Genomic DNA, 13,116 nt, shown 5'->3' with positions numbered 1-13,116 from the left:
TTTTAAATGGATGTAAAGCATCTGTTGTAGTTAAATTTATGTTTGTCATTGACAGGTCGTATACAATCTCTTTGAGGGGCCCCAATTTTGTTTCCTGCAGGTGGGCCCTATCATATTTTTTACGCCTCTGGTCGGGGTAACTGAGGATATTTAGGATAAATAAAATCTGTTATTCCAAGTTATCTTGAGTTTCATATCAGCAGTGTAGTAGTTTACTTTGTTCTCGTTAGCTTTTAACGTCACAAGTAGATTTTCGGAACGCTGGGGTAGGAAAGGTAAGGACCGTGAGGTACATCAGCGGCATGTGTATTACTGCTGCTCTGTCGTTGGCTGAATGGTCGGCGTACTCTCCTTTGGTTCAAAGGGCCCAGGGTTCGATTTCCGGTCGTTTGGGGATTTTAACTGCATGTGGTTATTTCCTCTGGCTCGGGGAATGGGAATTTGTTCTCGTCTTAATACACACATACATCACACTACCAACCTCCAGTGAAACATTCAATAGTGGATACGTCCCTCCACGTAGGGTGTGCGCCATGGAGGGCGTCCGGCCTTAAGTAACAGGCACGATAGCTGATTGACAGCGTAACTGACTTCTCACCAAAACAGATGCGGGTCGAATCCCGCCCGAGAGTGGCGTGAAGTGTCCGGCATTTTCGAGTAATTAGTGTGGACGACGAACTGAACCTTAAATGTAACTTGAAGTGGTGTCTGAAATTTGATTACTCAGCATGAAGGGAACTCAACATAGTTCCAACGTTTCATGAAGTTATTATCAAAATCTTGGGTTAGATTCTCTAGTGTCTGCGGTAAGAGCAAGTGTAACAATCTACTGCATATTTAATCTAAAAAAAATTTAAAAACAAGGACTGAACTGTAATTAGTGAAAATTCGATACTATTATTTGACTATTAACATGATTGGTACCGACAAAAACTGTTCGTACTACGACCATTGGTAGTTGACTTTGCTTTTGCAGCGGAATCCTGTAATACAGCCTGTCAAGACTTAAGTAAAAAATAGAGCGTTCCAAGGAAACTTTCACCAATTTTTCCTAGTGCGGATTTCTACACCTACTCCATGAATAATGGAATAGTACATTATTTCAGATTCTGGAACATCTATCCCAATTTAATTAAGGTAAGAATATTACTACAGATTAGATGGTTTACAATACAGACCGGAATGGCGGTAAAATGTCAATTTTCTGGCCTGAGTAGCTTGGGTGGTAGAGCGCTGGCATTCTGAGCTGAAGTTGAGGGGTTCAATTCCCGATCAGTCTGGTGGCATTTGAAGTGCTGAAATACATCAGACGTGTCGGTAGATTTACAAGCACGTAAATGAAATTCTGGTGGACAAAATTCCAGCACCTTGGCGTCTTCAAAAAATGAAAATATTGTTGGTTCAATGAAAATGAAAATCCACAGCCTGTTTCCAGTCATTCTACCCGGACAGGAATGGAATGAATGAAGCCCCCATCTTCCGGCGAGGATAGGAACTGTGCCGGCTGCCGAAACCTGTCGAACTCCGCTGGGGGATTGATCAATGAATGACAGATGAAATGAAATTATACTGGAGAGTGTTGCCAGAATGAAATATGACAGGGAAAACTGGAGTACCGGGAGAAAAACCTGTCCCGCCTCCGCTTTTTTCCAGCACAAATCTCACGTAGAGTGACCGGGATTTGAACTACGGAGCCCAGCAGTGAGAGGGAGGTGCGCTGCCGTCTGAGCCACGGAGGCTAGTTAGTGCAATATAAAACTTTTTTTTTAAATCTGCTTTATGTCGCTCCGACATAGATAGTTTTTTTTTTTTTTTTGCTAGGGGCTTTACGTCGCACCGACACAGATAGGTCCTTTGGCGACGATGGGATAGGAAAGGCCTAGGAGTTGGAAGGAAGCGGCCGTGGCCTTAATTAAGGTACAGCCCCAGCATTTGCCTGGTGTGAAAATGGGAAACCACGGAAAACCATCTTCAGGGCTGCCGATAGTGGGATTCGAACCTACTATCTCCCGGATGCAAGCTCATAGCCGCGCGCCTCTAAGCGCACGGCCAACTCGCCCGGTATAGATAGTTCTTATGGCGACGATCTAATAGGAAATGGCTAGGAGTGGGATGTAAGCAACCGTGGCCTTAATTCAGGTACAGCTCCAGCATTTGCCTGGTGTGAAAATGGGAAACCACGGAGAAAAGACACTGGGATTCGACCCACTATCTCCCGAATGCAAGCTGACAGCTACGTGACCCAAACCTCACAGACACTTGCTCGGTCAAAAAGATCCATTATTATTATTATTATTATTATTATTATTATTATTATTATTATTATTATTATTATTATTATTATTATTATTATCTATATATATAAAATAACTTGTTCTGACTGACTGACTGACTGACTGACTGATTCATCATCGCCGAGCCAAAACTACTGGACATAAAGAAATGAAATTTTGGGGCTACAATCATATTAAGATGTAGGTGCTCGCTAAAAGAGGATTTTTGGATGTTCCGTCGCTAAGGAGGTGAAAAGGGGGGTGAAATTTTAAAATGAGTATATCTATATCTCAAAACTTTAAAAGTTTACAGATGTAAAAATTGGTATTTAGAATTTTCTTTAAAAATAAGGAAAAGCGTATTTTTTTGTTTTCAGAAATTCCCAATAGGAGGGCTGAAAAAGGGTGAAATAGTGGTTGAATGCCTTTAATCAGGATACCGGTACTTATATCTCAGAAACTGAAGATATTACAGACCTGAAAATTGGTAATTTCCATCTCTTTTAAAAATAAAGAAACAAGTATTTTTTGTTTTTGGAAAATCCAGTTAATGGGAAGATGAAAAGGGGGGTGAATTTTTAAAATGAGTGTATCTATATCTTTGAAAGTTTACAGATGTAAAAATTGGTATTTAGAATCTCCTTTAAAAATAAAGAAACACGTATTTTTTTCTTTTCGGAAAATCCAATAGGAGGGGTGAAAAGGGGTGAAAAATGTGTCGATGCCCTTAATGAGGATACTTATATCTCAGAAAATGAAGATATTACAGACTTGAAAATTGGTATTTGCGATCTCCTTTAAACATAAAGAAACACGCATTTTTTGTTTTTGGAAAAAAGAATTAATGGGGGGTGAAAAGGGGGTGGATTTTTAAAATGAGTGTATCAATATCTCAAAACTTTAAAAATTTGCACATGTAAAAATTGATATTTAGAATCTCCTTTAAAAATAAGGAAACACGTATTTTTTTTTGCTTTTGGAAAATACATTTAATGGCGGTTAAACAGGAGTGACAAATTGGGGTGAATTTTTTTAAAGACTATATCTACAGAATATCTGAGAAACGTAGATTATTACAGAAGTAAAAAGTGGTATTTGGAATCTCCTGTGAATGTAAAGAAACATAGGTGATTTGTTTTTGGAAACTCCTCTTAAGGGGAACTAAAAAGGGGTGAAATTTTAAAATGAGAATTTGTACAGTATATCTCAAAAAACTTAACATGTTACAGAAGTGAAAAATGGTAGTTTTATCTCTATTAAAAATAAAGGAAGTGTATTTTTAGTTTTCGGAAATACCACTTATGGAGGGGGGGGGGTAAAGTGACTGAAAATGGTGTTGAATTCTTTTTAATTAGGCTACAGTTATGTCTAAAATGAAGATGTTACAGGCGTGAAATTGATATTTGGAATCTGCTTTAAAAGTAAAGAAACACGTATTCTCGGAAAATCCAATGAATTGGGGGGGGGGAGGTGAAAGAATTGAAAAATTAATTGACTTAATTGTATGAGAATAATTATATCTAATAAAAACTAAAGTTGTTAGGGCCTACAGACGTGAAAATTGATATTTGGATCTCCTTTAAAAACAAAGAAACCCCGTCTTGGGGGGGAATGATTTTGGGGGGCGGGAGCGAAAAGGAGTTGAATTCCTTTCATGAGGACACATAAATCAAAACTGATAAGTTAGAGGCGTGATAATTGGTATTTAGAAGATCCTTTACTATTAAAGAAACAAGTACTTTTTTGCCGGAAAATTAACTGAAGGTAATAGACGTGAACATTGGTGTTTGGAATCTCCTTTAAACATAAAGAAACACGCCTTTTTTTAGTTTTCTTGGGGCGTGGTTAATAAACTTAACGGCGGTGGGGTGTAAAAGGAGGTGAGACCAGCTGATTTTACTGTCCATAATGTATTTATAAGGAGCCTACGTTGCTCAGGCGGCAGCGCGCCGGCCTCTCACAGCTGGGTTCTGTGGTTCAAATCCCGGTCTCGTGCTGGACAAAACGGAGGCGGGACAGATTTTTCTCCGGATACTCCGGTTATCCCTGTAATCATTCATTCCGGCAATACTGTCCAATATAACTTCATTTCATTTGTCATTCATTAATCATTGCCCTAGAAGAGTGCGACAGATTTCGGCAGCCGGCACAATTCCTATTGTCGCCGCTAGATGGGGGCTTTATATTCATTCCATTCCTGACTCTGTAGAATGACTGGAAACAGGCTGTAGATTTTCGATGTACTTATTCTGATCATAAACCGATCATTTTTAATCTTTCCTGGGTTCGTATTCAAGAGCCATCTTTTCCTTCGGAGAATTTTCTTAGATTACAGTAGATTCTCATGGCATATAAATAAATATTTAAACACATTTGAAATAAACTATAGGAATGAGATTGACCGTCCAATTGTTCACCTCTATAATAAGGTCAACAATGCACGGAAGTATGTCATTCGTATCGCCAGAAATCCCGCACACTTGCCTACGCACGACAATGGTGCTGGTCACATTCTCAATAATGACAATGGCAGCAGATGTAATTTACCGCCAAGTAGCGGTCTTGCATCTTGCTGTGGGGTCCAGAACATCTATAATAATAATAATAATAATAATAATAATAATAATAATAATAATAATAATAATAATAATAATAATAATAATAATAATAATGTTCTGGACTGTCGTCAAATGTGCGGACCGCGCTGGAAACGGGTCCTGGACGGGTAATGACTAAGAATGCAGTCCGGCTGCGGGTTCAGTATCGCCAAGGCACCCAAGACGACACCACAATTGATCTTCTTAATGATTTGATCCATGTTAAAAATGCATATACAAAAAGATGGCAAAGATTTAGAGACCCAACTGACCGGGTGGTATACCTGGACCTAGCCCGGGAAGTACGAAATCGATTGCTGGAAAGAAAGATTGAAAAATGGGAGGAAACTTGCCGTAATCTAATAGAAAAGGAGTCAGATCGCGAAATTTGGCGGATTCTCTCAGAAAACGAGTCAGATCGCAAATTTCGGCGGATTATATATAAAACAATAAGCATTCAATTCTAAATTTCAGTATAATACCGTAGCGAAGCACGGGTATCTTACTAGTTATAAATAAAATTCTAGGGTTCCCGTTGTCTGTAATGTCACTTATTTTGCCAAATTTTTGATACAGGATATTTATCCCTTTCAGGCCAATTCAAGATAGTATTAGTAGTTTTTAGCTTTGGTGTCCGTTTGTTTGTTAGTTTCAACATCACGGATAAATGGCTGAATAGATATCGATCAAACTTCATTAGAGTTACTCATATTGGTATTTTTCAATTTTCTCTTACAGTATTGATTGTATGAAAAACTGTAGGCTACATCAGAGGCGCCCCTTCATTATAAATAATTTTTGATATGTACATAATTTCGCTTACTCTTCAAATGACAGAGAAAATTACTATTTATTCTAGCTTTATGCTCTGCAGTCAGTGACGGACACCCTTGCAGACGTACAGTTATTTGAAGGATCCATAACAGGAGAAAAGCAGAGGGCACACCATATTTCTCTCCACTTAAAAACTACCTCACCTAATGTATCTCAAACCGAGATGTCTGTCTGTCTGTCCGTGTGGTTATCTATCTGTTTGTATATTAATAAAAGTAGAAAACTGCTGCACTTATTTCAACCAAACTACTTATTTGTATTCTACTCACTCAGGATTGTGCTATCAACTGCATATGATGTACTTGTAATCACATGGAGTTGGTGTTTATAGGAAGATTACTGTCAAATATTTTCGTTAACATTCGGTCGATCAAAACTGTATACAACAAACGTTTAAGAATCTGTTATTTCCGTTCCTTTATGACATGTACGTGTTTATCGTACGCCGGATAATAACGCAGATGATGTTGAAAAATTTGGAATTTTAGTCCAAGTCCCGTGGGACATGTCATGCATGTCACTTCAAGGTAGGCAACGGGAAAACTAAAGAGTCATTTTACTATTTTTGACAGGACAATGATTAAGGGAGATATCAATATCAGAGCGCCACGCCAGTGGTCAGAGATACAATATGCAACCTGAGAACCATGGAGAATTTCGCACAACTTCGGACCAAAAACTGTATCGTAAAATAAATTCCAAAATCATCATCATTCTCTCTCGACTTTATTCAGCTTCATCATATTTCACGTTACTGCCACACGCTTTGGTACAAAAATATAATTTTAACATGTCGCATTAAACATGTGAATAGAGCCATGATACTCCGCATGAATTCCTAAAGGTAACATGTAATCCACTGCGAATTCCCGTGCGAAGGGCGGTACAAATACTAGTTATTATTATTATTATTATTATTATTATTATTATTATTATTATTATTATTATTATTATTATTATTATTATTATTTTACGTGACTCAGTTAAGAATTTTGCAGCCATCAGCAACCTTCAGCGGTTATCAGAAGTGGAGTTTTCACACCCACGCCAATAATAGTGCGATACATTTTTTATTGAAATTCAGGAGCACCTATCTGAATTACGAGTCGCAACTAATTGCAATAATAACAATACTACAGTTTCTATATTAATGCAGGTTAGTTGTTTTATAAGCAAGTGAATCCGCGGGAATAACGATGAAAATATTCCTACACCGTTAAATAAGTTAGAAATAATACCAGCAAAGTCTAATAGCGCTGCTAGGCAGATTATGGCTCTATTATACAGAGTTTTCTGGCTTTTGAGTAGGTCATTACAAACATGTCTGAAATGGAATTCATCCCCCTACCTAGACAATCCTGTACAAAAGTAAATGGGGTGAGCGTTATCTCATGTATTTTAAAAAAATCAGTACCGTTCACGCCACATCATTTACTCGAACTAAATGAATCGGCTGTATTATTCGTGGCCTAGGTCAGGCCACAAAAATTGCAAGAAAAGAGGGCGAGTCCTGTCCTAGCTATATCTGAAGTGACATCCCTGCGTGCTCGATTTTTTAATGCTTATTTTTACATCTTTATGACTATGTTCCATTTTTACAGAGTATTTCACCGTTGAGACCTTCGGTTCAGAGGGTCTCAGGTTCAATTCCCAGTGGACTCGAGGAATTTAATCGCGTCCGATTAATTCTTCTGGATCTGGGACTGGGTGTTTGTGTTTGTTCCTACACTTTCCTCTTCGTATTCAGACAACACACCACACTGCCAACCACCAAAGAAACAGCAATAGTGATCACATCCTTCCACATAGGGTTGGTTTCGGGAAGGGCACCCGGCCGTAAAACAGGGCTAAATCACCATGTGCGATACAGAAAAGCGGTAGAAGAAGAATAGGTAGAAGATTTTATCGTACTGTACACTCTACTGGAGCTCCAGCCTTACTTATCACCTATAGGCTGTAACAGGTGGTTACAATTTAACTTTCCTTACTTAACCGCCTCTGTGTGGAAAACGAGCGACTATGAACAGAAAACGTAATGTGAACATTGCCAAAGACATGGGGAAGAGAAACAATGAATAAGCAATTCCAGTGAAACACTTTTAATGCGTTGCCGTATCATCAATAGGCCCGCAACTTCCGTCACAGTAAGAAGTGTGCTCGAAACTGCGCCCATCTGTGTCTAGGACAATCTGAAAGCGGAGGATAATTTACTGCACGGCTGCACGAAGCATCTTAATGCCTATCTCGATATGCTTTTTTTTTCAGATCACTACATATGCGAACTTTCCCCGGATAAACATTCGGTCAGGTACCGGCGAACCATGAACTTCTCGTAGCTCATAATCTGGGCATTATTCGTGCCGAGTTTGGTACGCGTACTACATAATATACATAGTGTCCTGTCTAGAGTGGGTTAAGTAGGGAAGTTTAACTGTAGCCACCCGGTAAATTAAATCATAATTTTATCTGTACACTTCCAATTTTTGCTTGACACTTCATTTTCATCTCAGATTAGGAGTACAAAAGTCAAAAGTAGGTTTAATTCAATGAAGTGAAATGCCGTAATGTCCGCCTCTGTGGTGTAGTGGTTAGCGTGATTAGCTGCCACCCCCGGAGGCCCGGGTTCGATTCCCGGCTCTGCCACGAAATTTGAAAAGTGGTACGAGGGCTGGAACGGGGTCAACTCAGCCTCGGGAGGTCAACTGAGTAGAGGTGGGTTCGATTCCCACCTCAGCCATCCTGGAAGTGGTTTTCCGTGGTTTCTCACTTCTCCTCCAGGCGAATGCCGGGATGGTACCTAACTTACGGCCACGCCCGCTTCCTTCCCTCTTCCTTGCCTATCCCTTCCAATCTTCCCATCCCTCCACAAGGCCCCTGTTCAGCATAGCAGGTGAGGCCGCCTGGGCGAGGTACTGGTCATACTCCCCAGTTGTATCCCCTACCACGATTCTGAAGCTCCAGGACACTGCCCTTGAGGCGGTAGAGGTGGGATCCCTCGCTAAGTCCGAGGGAAAAACCGAACCTGGAGGGTAAACAGATGATGATGATGATGATGATGATGATGATGATGAAATGCCGTAATGCCGTATGTCTTTTAGTGCCGGGAGTGTCCGTGGACAAGTTTGGCTCGCCAGGTCTTTTGATTTGACGCCTGTAGGCGACCCGCGCGTCGTGATGAGGATGAAATGATGATGAAGACAACACATACAACCAGCCCCAGTGCCAACGGAATTAACCAATGATGGTTAAAATGCCCGACTCTGCCGGCAATCGAACTCGGGACCCCTGTCACCAAAGGCCAGTAGGCTAACCATTTAGCCATGGAGCCGGACGTTTAATTCAATGTCTGTCTGTGACGATGTCATGGGAAAACAGCTGTCAAAAATCGGTACCGGTATTAAGTTTAGGTGTAGCCAGGTTGTGCACTAGGCTCTGTACTGATGAGGATGAAATGATGATGAAGACAACACATACAACCAGCCCCAGTGCCAACGGAATTAACCAATTATGGTTAAAATGCCCGACTCTGCCGGCAATCGAACCCGGGACCCCTGTGACCAAAGGCCAGTAGGCTAACAATTTAGCCACGGAGCCGGACGTTTAATTCAATGTCTGTCTGTGACGATGTCATGGGAAAACAGCTGTCAAAAATCGGTACCGGTATTAAGTTTAGGGGTAGCCAGGTTTTGCACTAGGCTCTGTACTGTGTGATTTGTATACAGTGGCACGGTAATATTAAAAGTTTTTTATAGGAAATATCAAATTTCCCTTTTAATATTAGCTGTATCCAAAATCTGTACATTTTAGCCTAAAATTTTGCACAAAATATAATTTATAATGATTTATGCATTTTATCCTACGAGTAATAATAATGGAAATATTTGTGTTTAATTCTTGATAAACATCTCCGGAAGTATCTTAGAAGTGAAGCTTCCACGGTATGCAGAGTTATTTAGTTGTTCTTCCGGTTGAACCGTGTTGTTTACTGTGTACTCTGTACAGTTTGAAGACGTTTCGAATACACTGCAGTATTTTTTGCCAATGCGACTGAAATACCGCTACTCGATCCGAGGTAATCAGTCTCCCAGCTCTCTGGTTCAATCCGGAAAAAAGAACTAAATATCTTCAGAAATATTATGTCTATCGAAAAACTGTACACCATAAAAGTTGTGCAAAATATAATTTTCGATCTTTTAGTATCATGATCTTTTACAACACGATCTTAAATAAAGGAGATATACACTAATTCAGATTTGTATTGCCAATTCAATCAATGGGGAGCAACTGTTCAGTCGTCATGATAACGAGTCAACTTGTGATGTCTGGCTCCATGGCTAAATGGTTAGCGTGCTGGCCTTTGGTCACAGGGGTCCAGGGTTCGATTCCCGGCAGGCTCGCGAATTTTAACCATCATTGGTTAATTTTGCTGGCTCGAGGGCTGGGTGTATGTGTCGTCTTCATCATAATTTCATCCTAATCACGACGCACAGCTCGCCCACGGGGATGAAATCAAAAGACCTGCACCTGGCGAGCCGAACACGTCCTCGGACACTCCCGACATAAAAAGCCATACGCCATTTCATTCAACTTGTGATTGTGGAACTGGTCGTTGCAGTGATCGTTTTCATGAACTGCCAATCTGCGTGGTCAACGGCATGCAAGAAGATAACAGAAGTATACGATCTGGAGAAAAGGCAAGGGTTTTAAAATCAACAGGACTGGAATCTAACTAGTTTCTCCTGCTAACCCATGACTGTAGGTACAACTAGTGTGTACATAAACGCTGTGTATTTCAACATTGAATAGAACAAATCCACGACCCTCTGCGTTATGTATTTATTGAGTGATTGATTGATTGATTGATTGATTGATTGATTGATTGATTGATTGATTGATTGATTGATTGATTGATTGATTGATTGATTGATTGACGCTTCAATTATTCTGGCAAGATTAAAGCCAGATGACCTTCTCTTACATCAAACCAGATATGAGACTACATACTATACTGTATTTACAAGCATTATTAGAAAACATACAACAAAAAAGGTGTATGTTATTGATAATTGAGATGATAGATACATAATTAATAGTCATAACTAAATTACACGTAGAATAAAATATATCAGCAGATATTAAATTTAATGCGTATAAGAGTGTATTAAATAGGTTATTCAAACTAAATACTAATATTGTAATAATCTACGTATAAATATTTAAAAATAACTTAGATATTAAATAATAGTGACATAACAATGAAATAATAGATGTACATAATAATGTTATTTGCTTTACATCCCACTAACTACTTCTACAGTCTTTCGGAGACGCCAAGGTGCCGGAATTTAGTCCCGTAGGAGTTCCTTTACGTGCCAGTAACTCTACCGACACGAATCTAACGTATTTGAGCCCACTTCAAATACAACCGGACTAAGCCAGGATCGAACCTGCCAAGTTGGAGACGAGTAAACGATGGCGATACGAGGTCGAAATAAGTCAAAAATTTATCGCACACATGTATTCTCTCCTCGTTGTAATCGAAGTTAGGTAACAGTATCGATTCAACCATGTTTCTCTTTAATTTCTCTGGAGATCTCACTTAAATATGTTAAAAGAATGAAGGAGAGAAATCACTCGTTTCATTATGTGTTGTAACCGTACAACAGGGTTACAGACTCCATTCTGTATTTATTATTATTATTATTATTATTATTATTATTATTAACCAGATTCATTAGATTTTATATATTCTGTTTCTCATCATTTAGACTGTAATAATTAGGTATCGCGTATATTATTGTATTTAATCATAGGTAAGTGAAATTAATTTGTAATTATTCTGTATTGTAGTAAGTGAGATTTGTTGGTTTCATATTGTCATGCTGTGGCTTGTAACTTTGGCTAGATGAGCTGGCATAGTATTTTGCAATCGAGGCTATGTTTAACTGTGCAAGGAGATTTCCCGGTGACGCATTCGGCTTAGTCATTCTCGGACCGCTTGGGTACGCTTAGACGACACATGACTGATGACATCAGTGCGTGGACACGTGATTGCGACCAAGTGTCAGTATTCGCCAGCTACTGTATGTGGAAGTGGAAGGGATGAACAGTGAGTGGGGAGATGAGTCGTCATCGCGAGGTGATATAAAGTCAAGGCGACGGTGGGGAGATGATATCAATCAGTTGATAGTACTCAGTTCATAAGCAGTTGATATCGTGCAGATCATATGTAACAGTCAGATGTATCAAATGGAAGAAGTGGTCTTAGTGTGATGGTCAGAGCTAAGAGTTGTGTTTGAAGAGGTAATCATCGAGGAAGTCTACAAGTGGTGCTTGTATCCGAGCAGAGACGGGTACAATGCTGATAAAGAAACATCATCTTCTTGTGAGGATGGACTTCACAAGATGTTTCAATAATATTTTCCAATTTCTTATAATATATTGAGTGGACGTAATTATATTGGAGATCCCTACACGCGTACATGGTATGTAGGACAACTCCTTGTTATATAAGAAGATAACAACAGACGGCTCCCGACTTCAGCTCACAGGTTTTCCCAAGAATTTCAAGTTCAACAGCGGTGTATGCAGACAACAGGTAATTAAAGCATCAGACATGTTATGCATTCATAACATGAAGAAGAGTGTAATCAGCGGCGATATCACATCTCACTTCAAGTTCATGCCAATAGCTTTTTTTGTTTAGATTATATTTTCCTTTTCTTAGTACCGCAAATCTCACGATATATTTCTTTTGTTAAATTAAAAGACGTAAATGATTGTTCATTGTGACGTAAATTTAGTCATAAACTCAGTTTTATTTTTAATTATAATAAGTGATTCCAGTTCCATGTACAATCCTCAATTGTGGAAATGCAACAGTAATTTAATATTGTCCTGATCCATATCCCTGTATATTGCCAGATATGTGAGTTTATCACCTCACGCCTTGAGATAATTGATATAAGAGGTATGCTCTACCGAATTTTGTTGTTTTTCTTAAAAAAGCAACTGGCGCTCAAACAAATGTTATTTATATTATGTGTGAAGGAGATGAAGGTATAAGAGTAATGGTTGGAGTAGCCACAAAGTGTCGCCAGCAACGTGGGACTCGAAAGGTTCAGAAAAAGTGTTTCTGAATGGCAATATACATGGATCAGTTCTTTTAATGAGTACGCACATGTTAAATTCACCGAGTAATGTTAGGAAGGTCATTTTGTTGAAGTTTGTATTTAAGGGGTAATGTCAGAGGAAGTGCAAGGGGAAATAGCTTTGAGATCGCGAAAAATTAGTAGGAAACCGAAGATGGACAAGGATAGCAATATGCAGTCAGGTGATGAGGCTGAGGTTATTGTGTCCAAGGAAATCCAAGGTGGTAACATAAATAGGAAGTTGGTGACTAAGGTGGGACC

The sequence above is a fragment of the Anabrus simplex genome, chromosome 2 (genome assembly GCF_040414725.1).
Source record: "Anabrus simplex isolate iqAnaSimp1 chromosome 2, ASM4041472v1, whole genome shotgun sequence".
NCBI lineage: Eukaryota > Metazoa > Arthropoda > Insecta > Orthoptera > Tettigoniidae > Anabrus > Anabrus simplex.
The sequence above is the reverse complement of the archived record's forward strand: the minus strand, read 5'-3'. Positions refer to the sequence as shown.